Source organism: Schistocerca nitens, chromosome 4, assembly GCF_023898315.1.
Source record: "Schistocerca nitens isolate TAMUIC-IGC-003100 chromosome 4, iqSchNite1.1, whole genome shotgun sequence".
Classification (NCBI taxonomy): Eukaryota; Metazoa; Arthropoda; class Insecta; order Orthoptera; family Acrididae; genus Schistocerca; species Schistocerca nitens.
Window position 1 is genome coordinate 626,904,010 of NC_064617.1, and position 15,765 is coordinate 626,919,774.

A 15,765-nucleotide genomic window follows, 5' to 3' on the forward strand; every position below is an offset into this window, starting at 1 on the left:
CTGTTCCGGAATTTCGGCTGCGACGCGTAAATACTGACGCTACACCAGCCGTCTGCATGCTTGTGGCGCACGAGCTTGGCTGTGAAACGGATCATAACTTATACTTTCGGAACAGCCTTCAGCAAACATAAAAGCTGTACTCATCACTCAATGCGGTGATTGTGCTGTTATTACTCGGACAAATAACGATATTAACATCACTGTTTTTCTAATTTGAGCCTTTTGTGCTGTAACTGGATTGTTGTTACACAAAAAAGGCGATCGCCTACTGATTCCAAGACAACTGTTGGAGGTAGGAGCTCTGTCGTATGTTTCACCCACTTTAACAGAAGTTCTCCTTAATCACTGCTTACCTCCAACGTCGTTTTGACACTGTCATTATATCGGCCACTCTAATAGTCGCTATTCGCAGGCACAGAGGAACAGTTGTTTATGACCCACCGTACCAAACATTCCGAAGTAAATTTTGTAACTTTTCTTACTGTTGTTAAGCTCCGAAGGGGCTAGTTAATATCATTAATTCTGAAATTTACTGTGAATTAATAATCAGTTCAGTTGCTGCATTTGTACTTAAAGTTCAAGATGGAAGCAAGCAGTGTAGTTTCTGATGTCACGCTTAAGCAGCCATCTTTAAAAGTTTTACTTCTGTGATTACGGACAATGTTTATTAGATTGTTAACTTTACTTTCACCCAACAAAATTTACGTCGGAAAATAGAGAAACAAAGGCGACCAATGCGTAAGTTTAGATTTAGTTTATTTTAAATAAACTTAAACAGAACTTCATTGTACTTTACCTTGTACTAGTTTGGAAGAATGGAAATGCGATTTTTGAGGTCGTAAATTTACCGGAAGTTATTATTTTCATTATACGACACATAACTGAGAATCGTTATGTGACTGTAAATCAGTTCATTGTTATTAATGACCTGTAATATTGGAAACTATTTATAGATTCACACTTGCACTTTTATGACAGTCACTCCTTACAGTTATAAGTCTACTATAAAAACTGAAAGTCTTGCTTGTCATGGTTGTATCGTCAAAGAATTGGTGGTCAACAATCTCAAAAAGATTATTCAGGTCTCTGATAAAATATTTAAACGTTGACCGACATAACGCTCCCCACACTTAGTATTGCAGCTTGTTGAAGCGGCAGCCATGGCTCACTAAATTTCACAGCATTATAAATCCGGAAATTATTGTATTTGTGACTTTAGAGTTTCAGAGGCGACTTAATAGCGTGCGGATGAACGCCACATACTTTTGTGAGTGTTTCAACGGACAATTCACCGCAATAATAATGTTACATCTGCAGCCATTGACAACGCATCTGCACGTTTAAAGACCTGATAACGCTCTGCTTCCTGCTACTTTTGCGTATGCCACCACGGAGCTTGCCAAGTCAACAGTCTAATCAATATCATTTAATATCGCGGAAACGTATCTAATTTTAAAAGACTCATAACTTCAGCACGTTTCAAATTAATACTTGCAGAAAAGTCTTCAGTTCGTAAGTTGTAAAGGTACCTATATTTCCAATATACTCATATCGTCATTGATCGAAAATTGTTTTCAAAAATTGTTAAATGTAGTTGTTGCGTTATATGGTGACTGGTAACGTTGAAGAATGAGCAGGATTTTGCAGAAGGTATCAATGCGTAGGAACTTGTTACATACTTGAGATTAATCTTGCTTCACCAAACTCCAAAATTCAAATATTGGTGAGGAAACTAACTTCGATCTGAATGTGAAGTCTGTAGAAGAAATATCAGAGAACTACACTTGTTCTTCAATATTAAGAACTTGTGGAATTTCTGTACCGAAAGCCACTTCGATCCAGTTGCGCTGATTAACTACTTCTGGAAAGTATTTACAAAGTAATAAACGCTATCTGTTAAATAATTCACAGGAACGTAGACGCCTGTTTTGCATTCAGCTTAAATTCATTGTCTTCTGAAACCGTGTGAAGAGTAGGGAGGAAGTGATGTATACCTTTATCATCCTACTTTATACACCAGAGTACTACTTTCTCTCTAAACGCTGAAATTACGTCTGACAGTTTCAGAACATTGGTCTCATTAGCTTAAAGGGATAAATTTAATAAACTCAGTTTTTAAAAGATGTCGCGAAGAAATGTAAGTTTTAGAATAAAGACATCGCCTCGGAACTGAAATGTTTGTTTTGAATAATACAAGAGTAAAGTTCGTTCCCGACTTCTTACACTCTTTTCAGTACAGTATCAGGTGATAGCCATCGAGTGGGGGGATATTTTCCTCAACTCCAATAACAACGCCCATTTGTTGAAACCTCTCGCCTTAAGTGATCGATTTATAATGAAGTGTACCACTGGGACCACTAAATCACCTCATGATGGGGAGGGATCATGTACTTGATGCCACTGCTTCTCGGTGAATAAAACAGTATGTCCAAGTAACATAGAATGAGGATCCCCTTTACGAATGAGTGCTTTCAATATATTGGATCCTTCTGCTCTACAGTGACTTCCATCTGAATACACGGCTACGCAGTTTTCCGATGTTTGTTACAATAGTTACTTTCCTGCAAAGAAGAAGTTGTTCATAAAATTAGTTGTCATGTGTATGCCGCACGTATCAAATTACATGTAAGTCGTTTTGGCTGATGTGTGTAGCTTCATCAAACTGAATATCGAAACCAATATTACCTTTGAACTTTTCAGCCAACTGATCTGTGATGTTGTCTGCCAGACACACACGCCAGTTGCTTCACCGCTGGGTCACATATCATGATAGATACCATGTGCAGAGCAGCCGATAAAATACAGCTTTCCGCTACGGTGTTAGGTTTCTTGCAGTTTGCTATATGGTAAGAAATTCTGTAAAATGAAAAAAGAGCCTGTGAAAGAATCTAAAATTTTTTAATTGAAATTCGTTTGTTGTGTCATTTCTGTTATCTTGTAGGAAAAGCCTTCTCGAGGTTTATTTACCAAACTACCGTGATTTGAGTCCAAATGTCGCTTCATTTTATAGCGAAGCACCATTCGATTAGATAGGACTTTACAACAAATGATACTCAGGAGTTCTTCTTTTATTTAAAACTGCTGTACATGAAAAACAGAAATTAAACTAACTGTCGACATATTTCCTGAATTTTCGTCTCATTATGTCTTTAAAACAGCATGATATATTTGAAATGAACCATGGACCTTGCCGTTGGTGGGGAGGCTTGCGTGCCTCAGCGATACAGATGGCCGTACCGTAGGTGCAACCACAACGGAGGGATATCTGTTGAGAGGCCAGACAAACATGTGGTTCCTGAAGAGGGGCAGCAGCCTTTTCAGTAGTTGCAGGGGCAACAGTCTGGAGGATTGACTGATCTGGCCTTGTAACATTAACCAAAACGGCCTTGCTGTGCTCGTACTGCGAACGGCTGAAAGCAAGGGGAAACTACAGCCGTAATTTTTCCCGAGGTCATGCAGCTTTACTGTATGATTAAATGACGATGGCGTCCTCTTGGGTAAAATATTCCGGAGGTAAAATAGTCCCCCATTCGGATCTCCGGGCGGGGACTACTCAAGAGGACGTCGTTATCAGGAGAAAGAAAAGTGGCGTTCTACGGATCGGAGCGTGGAATGTCAGATCCCTTAATCGGGCAGGTAGGTTAGAAAATTTAAAAAGGGAAATGGATAGGTTAAAGTTAGATATAGTGGGAATCAGTGAAGTTCGGTGGCAGGAGGAACAAGACATTTGGTCAGGTGATTACAGGATTATAAATACAAAATCAAATAGGGCTAATGCAGGAGTAGGTTTAATAATGAATAAAAAAATAGGAGTGCGGTTTAGTTGCTACAAACAGCATAGTGAACGCATTATTGTGGCCAAGATAGACACAAAGCCCATGCCTACTACAGTAGTACAAGTTTATATGCCAACTAGCTCTGCAGATGATGAAGAAATTGATGAAATGTATGACGAGATAAAGGAAATTATTCAGGTAGTGAAGGGAGACGAAAATTTAATAGTCATGGGTAACTGGAATTCGTCAGTAGGAAAAGGGAGAGAAGGAAACATAGTAGGTGAATATCGATTGGGGGGAAGAAATGAAAGAGGAAGCTGCCTTGTAGAATTTTGCACAGAGCATAACTTAATCATAGCTAACACTTGGTTCAAGAATCATAAAAGAAGGTTGTATACCTGCAAGAATCCTGGAGATACCAAAAGGTATCAGATAGATTATATAATGGTAAGACAGAGATTTAGGAACCAGGTTTTAAGTTGTAAGACATTTCCAGGGGCAGATGTGGATTCTGACCACAATCTATTGGTTATGAACTGCAGATTGAAACTGAAGAAACTGCAAAAAGGTGGGAATTTAAGGAGATGGGACCTGGATAAACTGAAAGAACCAGAGGTTGTAGAGAGTTTCAGGGAGAGCATAAGGGAACAATTGACAGGAATGGGGGAAAGATATACAGTAGAAGAAGAATGGGTAGCTCTGAGGGATGAAGTAGTGAAGGCAGCAGACGATCAAGTAGGTAAAAAGACGAGGGCTCATAGAAATCCTTGGGTAACAGAAGAAATATTGAATTTAATTGATGAAAGGAGAAAATATAAAAATGCAGTAAATGAAGCAGGCAAAAAGGAATACAAACGTCTCAAAAATGATATCGACAGGAAGTGCAAAATGGCTAAGCAGGGATGGCTAGAGGACAAATGTAATGATGTAGAGGCTTGTCTCACTAGGGGTAAGATAGATACTGCCTACAGGAAAATTAAAGAGACCTTTGGAGAGAAGAGAACCACTTGTATGAATGTCAAGAGCTCAGATGGCAACCCAGTTCTAAGCAAAGAAGGGAAGGCAGAAAGGTGGAAGGAGTATATAGAGGGTTTATACAAGGGCGATGTACTTGAGGACAATATTATGGAAATGGAAGAGGATGTAGATGAATATGAAATGGGAGATAAGATACTGCGTGAAGAGTTTGACAGAGCACTGAAAGACCTGAGTCGAAACAAGGCCCCGGGAGTAGACAACATTCCATTAGAACTACTGATGGCCTTGGGAGAGCCAGTCATGACAAAACTCTACCATCTGGTGAGCAAGATGTATGAGACAGGCGAAATACCCACAGACTTCAAGAAGAATATAATAATTCCAATCCCAAAGAAAGCAGGTGTTGACAGATGTGAAAATTACCGAACTATCAGTTTAATAAGTCACAGCTGCAAAATACTAACGCGAATTCTTTACAGACGAATGGAAAAACTAGTAGAAGCCGACCTCGGGGAAGATCAGTTTGGATTCCGTAGAAATACTTGAACACGTGAGGCAATACTGACCTTACGACTTATCTTAGAAGAAAGATTATGGAAAGGCAAACCTACGTTTCTAGCATTTGTAGACTTAGAGAAAGCTTTTGACAATGTTGATTGGAATACTCTCTTTCAAATTCTAAAGGTGGCAGGGGTAAAATACAGGGAGCGAAAGGCTATTTACAATTTGTACAGAAACCAGATGGCAGTTATAAGAGTCGAGGGACATGAAAGGGAAGCAGTGGTTGGGAAGGGAGTAAGACAGGGTTGTAGCCTCTCCCCGATGTTATTCAATCTGTATATTGAGCAAGCAGTAAAGGAAACAAAAGAAAAATTCGGAGTAGGTATTAAAATCCATGGAGAAGAAATAAAAACTTTGAGGTTCGCCGATGACATTGTAATTCTGTCAGAGACAGCAAAGGACTTGGAAGAGCAGTTGAACGGAATGGACAGTGTCTTGATAGGAGGATATAAGATGAACATCAACAAAAGCAAAACGAGGATAATGGAATGTAGTCAAATTAAATCGGGTGATGCTGAGGGGATTAGATTAGGAAATGAGACACTTAAAGTAGTAAAGGAGTTTTGCTATTTAGGGAGCAAAATAACTGATGCTGTTCGAAGTAGAGAGGATATAAAATGTAGACTGGCAATGGCAAGTAAATCGTTTCTGAAGAAGAGAAAATTGTTAACATCGAGTATAGATTTAAGTGTCAGGAAGTCGTTTCTGAAAGTATTTGTATGTAGTGTAGCCATGTATGGAAGTGAAACATGGACGATAACCAGTTTGGACAAGAAGAGAATAGAAGCTTTCGAAATGTGGTGTTACAGAAGAATGCTGAAGATAAGGTGGGTAGATCACGTAACTAATTAGGAGGTATTGAATAGGATTGGGGAGAAGAGACGTTTGTGGCACAACTTGACTAGAAGAAGGGATCGGTTGGTAGGACATGTTTTGAGGCATCAAGGGATCACAAATTTAGCATTGGAGGGCAGCGTGGAGGGTAAAAATCGTAGAGGGAGACCAAGAGATGAATACACTAAGCAGATTCAGAAGGATGTAGGTTGCAGTAGGTACTGGGAGATGAAGAAGCTTGCACAGGATAGAGTAGCATGGAGAGCTGCATCAAACCAGTTTTGGGACTGAAGACCACAACAACAACAACAACATATTTGAAATACTACGTATTCTGCTGACATTTAAAAATTTCTTCTTGTGGACAGAGGAAAAGAAATCTCAGAAGCCAAACAACAATTAGAAACGAATTGACTCGACAAAACTAACGTTCGACGGATGGTTTCTATTCGCAAACAAATGGGTCACAAAGAACAATTTGACTGCCATCTACTGCGTAGCTGTAGCAGCAACAGCTATTAAAAATGGCTCTGAGCACTATGGGACTCAACTGCTGAGGTCATTAGTCCCCTAGAACTTAGAACTAGTTAAACCTAACTAACCTAAGGACATCACAAACATCCATGCCCGAGGCAGGATTCGAACCTGCGACCGTAGCGGTCTTGCGGTTCCAGACTGCAGCGCCTTTAACCGCACGGCCACTTCGGCCGGCAAACAGCTACTTGTCGGTCGCCTAGATATGACTACTAGTGCACACGTTGCTCGTTACTCAGAAATATTAATTTTATGAAACCGTTGTGACGCCCCAGCAGTAAGACCGCGACACCCCTGGGATCCATGATGCGTAGTTTGAGAACCTCAACAGTATCAAATTGATCTCCTTCACTCGGTAAAATCGCAAAACAACGCTGGCTATGCAGAGCACGACGCCCTTCTATGACAGTTGTCTATGTAGTATCCGACTCTAAACCGCCGTTCGGACTGATAAAGGCCTCAAAAATGGGTGTAATGGTGATGCTGAAGTTTAAAATATGGGTTGTAATTTCTATTGCATCGTACTTCATCGAATGACCACTAGCAATACTGTGTTCGGCGATGGAGAATTTGTTGGTTTGGAGAGGAGAGGGCCACTTGTGTTCCACAATGTACAGTCCACGTGGTTTTCCCTACGTTAGATTTCTCGCACTCGCAACGAACACTATGAACACCGATCTTGTGAGACCGATCTCAGAGGCGAAATATCACTTTAACCTCATTTACGGTATCAGGTTAAATCTATTCGGACACCACTAGTGCACGTTTAAGCTGCATCCTCGCTCCTGCCACCTCACAGCTCGCTGTTGCCACGTCACACGTGGCTGTTAGCCGGTAGCGTTGTCGCCTTTACGCTGCTGCCTCGCTGCTCGCTGCCCGTCAGGAGTAATCACCATGAAACAGTTCGCATATCGAACGGCGTGCTAGCTGCGTCGAACGCGGCGCTGATGGCGTGACCTTGGAGCAGTGAATCACGGCTCAAGTTTCTGGACAAACGACGACGGTCCCAGCGCAAAACACAAACGAGCTTAATATCATCCCTGGCGACGACTATAGCGAGCAAGGGAGCGAGCAGCATTAATGCAGGTTAAATGGGCGACGACTGTAGCAAGCAAGAGGACGAGCAGTGACATCGCAGGTTAAACCTACATCTACATTTATACTCCGCAAGCCACCCAATGGTGTGTGGTTCAGGGCACTTTTCGTGCCACTGTCATCACCTCCCTTTCTTATTCCAGTCGCGTATGGTTCGTGGGAAGAACTACTGCCGGAAAGCCTCCGTGAGCCCTCGAATCTCTCTAATTTTACATTCGTGATCTCCTCGGGAGGTATAAGTAGGGGGAAGCAATATATTCGATACCTCATCCAGAAACGCACCCTCTCTAAACCTGGACAGCAAGCTACACCGCACTCTTGCAGAGTCTGCCACTTGAGTTTCCCAAAACATCTCCGTAACGCTATCACGCTTACCAAATAACCCTGTGAAGAAACGCGCCGCTCTTCTTTGGATCTTCTCTATCTCCTCCGTCAACCCGACCTGGTACGGATCCCACACTGATGAGAAATACTCAAGTACAGGTCGAACGAGTGTTTTGTAAGCCACCTAATTTGTTGATGGACTAAATTTTCTAAGGACTCTCCCAATGAATCTCAACCTGGCACCCGCCTTACCAACAATTAATTTTATAAGATCATACCACTTCAAATCGTTCCGTACGCACACTCCCAGATATTTTACAGAAGTAACAGCTACCAGTGTTCGTTCCGCTATCATATACCGAGCGAGGTGGCGCAGTGGTTAGCACACTGGACTCGCATTCGGGAGGACGACGGTTCAATCCCGTCTCCGGCCATCCTGATTTAGGTTTTCCGTGATTTCCCTAAATCGCTTCAGGCAAATGCCGAGATGGTTCCTTTGAAAGGGCACGGCCGATTTCCTTCCCCATCCTCCCCTCACCGGAGCTTGCGCTCCGTCTCTAAAGACCTCGTTGTCGACGGGACGTTAAACACTAATCTCCTCCTCCTCCTCCTCCGCTATCATAGAATCATACAATAAAGGTTCCTTCTTTCTATGTATTCGCAATACATTACATTTGTCTATGTTAAGGGTCAGTTGCCACTCACAGCACCAAGTACCTGTCCGCCGCATATCTTCCTGCATTTCGCTGCAATTTTCTAATGCTGCAACTTCTCTGTATACCACAGCATCATCCACGAAAAGCCGTATGGAACTTCCGACACTATCTACTAGGTCATTTACATATATTGTGAAAAGTAATGGTTCCATAAAAGTCCCCTGTGGCACGCCAGAGGTTACTTTAACGTCTGTAGACGTCTCTCCGTTGAGAACAACATGCTGTGTTCTGTTTGCTAAGAACTCTTCAATCCAGCCACACACCTGGTCTGATGTTCCGTAAGCTCTTACTTTGTTTATCAGGCGACAGTACGGAACTATTCCGAACGCCTTCCGGAAGTTAAGGAAAATGGCATCTACCTGGGAGACTGTATCTGATATTTTCTGGGTCTCATGAACAAATAAAGCGAGTTGCGTCACACACGATCGCTATTTCCGGAATCCATGTTGATTCCTACAGAGTAGATTCTGGGTTTCCAGAAATGACATGACACGCGAGCAAAAAACATGTTCTAAAATTCTACAACAGATCGATGTCAGTGATATAGGTCTATAGTTTTGCGCATCTGCTTGACGACCCTTCTTGAAGACTGGGACTACCTGTGCTCTTTTCCAATCATTTGGAACCTTCCGTTCCTCTAGAGAGTTGCGGTACACGGCTGTTAGAAGGGGGGCAAGTTCTTTCGCGTACTCTGTGTAGTATCGAATTGCTATCCCGTCAGGTCCAGTGGACTTCCCTCTGTTGAGTGATTTCGGTTGACTTTCTATTCCTAGGACACTTATTTCGATGTCAGCCATTTTTTCGTTCGTGCGAGGATTTAGAGAAGGAGCTGCAGTGCGGTCTTCCTCTGTGAAACAGCTTTGGAAAAAGGTGTTTAGTATTTCAGCTTTACGCGTGTCATCCTCTGTTTCAATGCCATCATCATCCCAGAGTGTCTGGATATGCTATTCCGATCCACTTACTGATTTAACGTAAGACCAGAACTTACTAGGATTTTCTGTCAAGTCGCTACATAGAATTTTACTTTCAAATTCACTGAACACTTCACGCACAGGCCTGCTTACGCTAACCGTGACATCGTTTAGCTTCCGTTTGTCTGAGGGGATTTGGCTGCGTTTAAATTTGCAGTGAAGCTCTCTTTGCTTTCGCAGTAGTTTCCTAGATTTGTTGTTGCGCCACGGTGGGTTTTTCCTGTCGCTCACAGATATACTCGGCACGTACCTGTCTATGGACCGGTAAGCCGCAGTGGGTTCGATTCATCAACTCAAGGACATGCCGGCGAGTAGTGAGCAGCCAAGTGGCGACGTAAATTCACTCCTACGTACTGGTAGTCACTAGGTGATAACTCGCCAGTACAAAAAGAGGCGGGGAGTATTCTGTAATCAGTTGAGCAGCAGTAACTGAAGAACCGGCTGGCCAGAGTAGCTCAGTGACTGATGTCAGTTGAGTAACAGATCCATCATAGATATTTAAACGCTTCTAACTCTACCCAAGCTGTCTGTAGGTGTAGTTATGGTGTGGTGGATACGCGGGAGAACAATCATAGCTAAATCAAGACATGGCAGACCGCATATACGGGTGGACAGGGGAGCATTGTCGAGGGTCGCGATCCAATTATATGAACGGCTGTACTTATGGAGTGCACTATTCTGCTGCATCCATTTTCAATAAGCTACCACAAGAACTCAAAAATCTTAGTAGTAGCCCAAACGCTTTTAAGTCGAAACTGAATAGTTTTCTCATGGCTCACTCCTTCTATTCTGTCGAGGAGCTCTTGGAAGAGCTGAAAAATTAAGCAAATTCCAGTGTTACACTGTTGATTTTCTTTATTTAAACTTACGAATTGTCGCCTGAATACGTTTCTTGTATTTCATTTTATCTGTTTCTACTATCGTGTTATAGTTTCATGTATTGACTCGTTCCCTGACCATGGTGACTTCTCCTTAACTTGGTCCCACGGAAAAATAAATAAATAAATCGGCTAAATAAATGGAATTAAAAGAATGAAATACAGTGGTCAAGACGTTCCTCATAAGCCACATATTATTGTAGTCATTGCTAAGTGATGCTTGAGCGTATAAAAGGAAGACGCTACTGCAAACGAGTGATTTGGAATGATGAATCACATCATATGGGTTTTGTGAACGAATTCCTGGAAAATTTTACCTGAAATCATGTATAGTGCCAACAGTGAGGTATATGTGAGATGCCTCTAAGGTATGGTCGTGTTTTTTTCATGGTTAGAGTGTAGTCCCTTTATTGTGCTTAGTAAAATGCTTAGTAAAACACTAAATGCAGAACGATATCAACACCTTTTACGGCATTGTATACTGCATACAGCAGAGGAATGCACCCTCTGCGAGGTTATCGTCTGAGGACAGTAATAATCTTGAAATGGATTGGCATAACCAGCGTCTTGACCCAGCGGGAAAACTTCAGGACGAGTTAGAAAGACTTCGCTCCAGATTGCAGCGACCAGGCCCCAGCGTCCTACATCACTACCTTCTCTGGTTTCGGCTCTTGAGAAAGAACGCTTTGCCATTTCCCAAGAGATATTCGAACACAATACTGAATGTGTCCCCAGTAGAGTTCAAGCAGACGTGAAAGCGAGGGGTGGACACACACCATACGAAGGTCCTCTAATAGCGGTGGTGGTGGTTAGTGTTTAACGTCCCGTCGACAACGAGGTCATTAGAGACGGAGCGCAAGCTCGGGTTAGGGAAGGATTGGGAAGGAAATCGGCCGTGCCCTTTCACAGGAACAATCCCGGCATTTGCCTGAAACGATTTAGAGAAATCACGGAAATCCTCTAATAGCGATGAAAAGTACTCTAACATACTCTGAAGCAACGCAAGCGCAGTGACAACAGTACACACCACGCTTCAGACGACAGGGTCTTAAACAAGAAAACTCTTGTACTTTGAACAAACGACGCCTGATGATGGCCAGAAGTCTCCGCGCCGAAACATCACTGCAGCAAGTTAGTCAACCGGCAGTTCGATCAAAACTGTATAGAACAATCTGTACCATGGAAAAGATTTAAATTTCACAAACATTAATTAAATTTTATATTTTCGAGTTCATAATTAAAACTGATGACGACCCTTTGTATGGGTACAATGACAATCCGATTATCCTGAAATGTGTAACAGTAGCGTTCCAACTAAACAATATTCCACATGTCAACGCTCAGTACAACCAACTCCCTGACTGTGAAGCTAATTACATATTCTGTGTTCATTATATGTAGCCCATGTCATCTTGCTATGTGTGTCTGTCTCTCGCTCACTTTTACGTCGCTTCTAGAGCACCCCACACACGTTTTCTCTCCGGCAGCGGTGGAATGCAGAGGTCAGCGATATCTGTGGCCAGTGCGCGTGATGCGCGTCACGCCCACCACGATGTATGTGCATCCGTCTCAGCCGGCACACAAAGTGGAGCCTGGCCCTGTCTGTGGTGGTGGCACACAAGCCACTGAGGCGGCCATGCGTTGCCTGCATTTGACTGCGCGCGTGAAAGCGATGTGCGTGGCAGCGCGCACGCACTCTCTCCAAATTACGCAGCAGCCTTTAATCACTCAGGCGCCGTAGGCCACACGCCAGCTGCCGCAGCCTTGAATAGAACGCTGTTATTAGGCGCTCATAAAGCGTAGCAAAGCAAGCAGATTCATGATGGTGCATCGCTTGTAGTCATAACAAGAGTGTCCAATGGATCACTGACTGGAACATAGTTATTTTTCCACTGAAGTGAGATGCATAGCAACTTGCGGAAAGCGCTATGTTGTCACCAGCTAATCAATACCAGACCACGTACCTGTTGTTAATTAACCAATGTGCAAGGTTCAGGAGAGCATATCTGTTACATCTTGTGCACCAGCGGTAGTCAACCTCGGCTTCATCCCACCAGTTGTGACTGGGGGAGAGGGAGAAGGGGGAGAGGCGGCACGTTTTCGCTTCCCTGTGGGTCGAGAGACGAAAAACTTGACAAAGACGGGATGTGTATAACCTAAAGAGGGCGCCAGTGAAAGGGGAAGCAGTTGCGGGGGCAAGTGTTCTGTCTGTCTCTGAAATTGACTGTTTTTAATTACTAACTAATGAAAAAGTGGTTGAGATTAATTTATTAAATATTATTGTTCTTGTGAAGTTTTGTAAGAAGACTAGGTTCATGCAGCTCCTCACGGTAGTTTATACTATGCGAACTTCATCTCTGAATGTCTCTGTCGGTCCATTACAGCCGGGAGACAGCGGCTGGAAAGTACTTTTCAATTCAATATACTTTACCAACAGCTGTGTGCTTTAGGTTATTTTATTTTATTTCGAACGCAACCAGTTTCGGCAATTCATTTTGCCATCTTCAGGACCCATACGCTTTTTTCGAATCAACGAATTTGTAGCATAATGCCATGAAACTAGATGACGTGAATCTCAATGGCTGTGCAACAAATTCAACGAAAGCTTTCGTTGAATCTGTTGCACAACGATTGGGATTCACGGCATCCAGTTTCATGGCACTATACGATAAGCTCGTTGATTCGAGAAAAGCGTATGGAGCCTGAAGATGACAAAATGAATTGCCGAAACTGGTTGCGTTGGAAGTGATTTAAAATAACCTAAAGCATGTGGCTGGTGGTAAAGTTTAAAGAATTGAAAAGTCATCTCTAAGTAGCTACTGAGTCCTTCCGAACTGTATTAATGCCTTGCGAGTCTTCTACAATTCCCCCCTCCCCCCCACCCTATCCTATCCTCCACACACACAGAAAATTGAAAATTTGTCGGAAGTTCCTATAGGACCAAACTGTTGAGGTCATCCGTCCGTAGGCTTAATCTAACTTAATCTAATTTACACTAACGACAGCACACACACCCATACTCGAACCGGGGAGAGGGTGGGGGGTAAGCTGCGCGAACCGTGCCTCAGACCATGCGGCACACACACTGACTCACGAACCTCATTTACAAAACTGATGATTCCTTGATGCCTCGGGATTTACTCTGCTCCTTCATTTAGCCAAACTGTGCCTTAATTTTCTGTTTATCCCAATTCGATTTGGTCTTCATCATTAATTATTCTATCTTACCATCTAATCCAAAGTATTTTTCTGCAGGCTTACGTTTCAAATGTTCATAATGTGTTTTTTCCTGATGGGCTTTTCGTCCATGTTTCACTTTCGTACAAGGCTACACGACTGACAAGTAGAAGAGCAGAGTATTCCTAACATGTATATTTGTATTAAAAGTTCACAAATTGCTCTTTTTCAGAAATGTGTTTCTTTCTATTGCCAGTTTGGAGTTTATATCCTTTCTACTTCGGCCACCTAGACAGCAAAACTCTTTTGCTACTTTTAGTTTTTATTTTTCTCATCTCATTCCCTCTGCATCGCCTGCTTTAATTCGACTACATTCAGAGACCATTGTTTCCTTTTCATTCCGTAGAAATTGTTTTCCTCTTCATTCCTTACAAATACTCTTTAAACTCCTTTGTCACCTCTGGCAGAATTACATTGTGTTCGGCGAACAGCAAACTTTTATTTCTTCTTGCTGCACCTTAATTCGCTGGCGTTGATTTCCTTTAATGCTTGCTCAACGAACAGATTGAACATCGGGAATAGACTTCAAATCTTCCTTTCATGTCGTTCGAGTCTTTCAATTGCAGCCTGGTTTCCCTATAATTCCTAACTATTCGTTCCCTGTATTTTATCGCTGCTACCTTCAACATTTGAAACAGTACAGTCTAGTTAATATTAAAAGATCTTTATACAGGTCTACACATCCTATAATCGTAGGTTTGCCTTTCTTTAACGTATCTTCTAAGATAAGTTGCAGGGATAGCATTGCCTTGCTAGTTCACAAATTTCTCTGGAAGTTTCAGCATTATTTCAGTTTAACATGTGACCTTAATAACTGAAAAATACTAGTACCAATATGAAAACGGTTTAAATACTTGGAGTAAGTAGGAATGTGCTTAGTGGACGAGCTCAGGCAGAGTTCCAACAGGGGAAACCTACGAACCGACTCCACATGTACGGCCCCTTGCGAATCTTCGGTGTTGAGACCAATGAAGTTGCATTTATGCATATAGTGAGTAAAGCGCCAAGGAGCACAGTGAAGATCTGTGGCATCCATTCAGTAACATACCCTGTACATTTTTCTCAAAATACCAGAAGACAAGAAGTCCTTTTAATATTAGAAAGGATACTTGAAATTTTAAATGATCCCCTCTTTTACTGAAGTACGACCACCATTGGACCTCAGTTGTAAACAGATGATACTTAACGGAGGCTTACGGATGAAGTGATCGTCTTAGGAAATTGATTTGTGATATATTGCGTAAGGTTTTCAGTTTTCAAGCTTTGAAGCCAAAATCAGAGAAACGATGCATTGGTGGAAAATTATTGGATAATGTACTCTCAGTGCTGACGAACGCCTACTGGCCTTCTAAATCTCATTATTTACAGCTAAATACGACGACTTATCCATAACTTGGGAGGTATTACTCACAGGCAAAGAAGTAGTCGATTAGGCCTTACATATCCAACGATGAAATCAGCTCGTTTCAGAAATGACGTAGTTCCGAGAATCTCTAGGATGGCCTCTGATGTGGAATACATCAAATATTCCTAAACTGTTCTTAGTATGAAGAAATGAAAGCAAAAGGAAAACAAAGTCGTTAGTCACGAAGATATGAGCCCTACTGTAGTGTTAAATGATGCTGGCATTCCCTTGGGTAAGATATTCAGGTCGTGAAGTAGTCCCCAATTTGTATTTCCGAGAGGGGACTACTCAGGAGGATGTTGTGATGAGGAGAAACAAAACTGACAATCAACGGTTCGGAGCGTCTAATGATAGTTCCCTTAACCTTGAAGGTATGTTAGAACATTTGAAAAGGAAAATGGATAGGTTGGAGTTACAAATTGTGGGGATTAGTGAAATTCGGTGACAGGATGAACA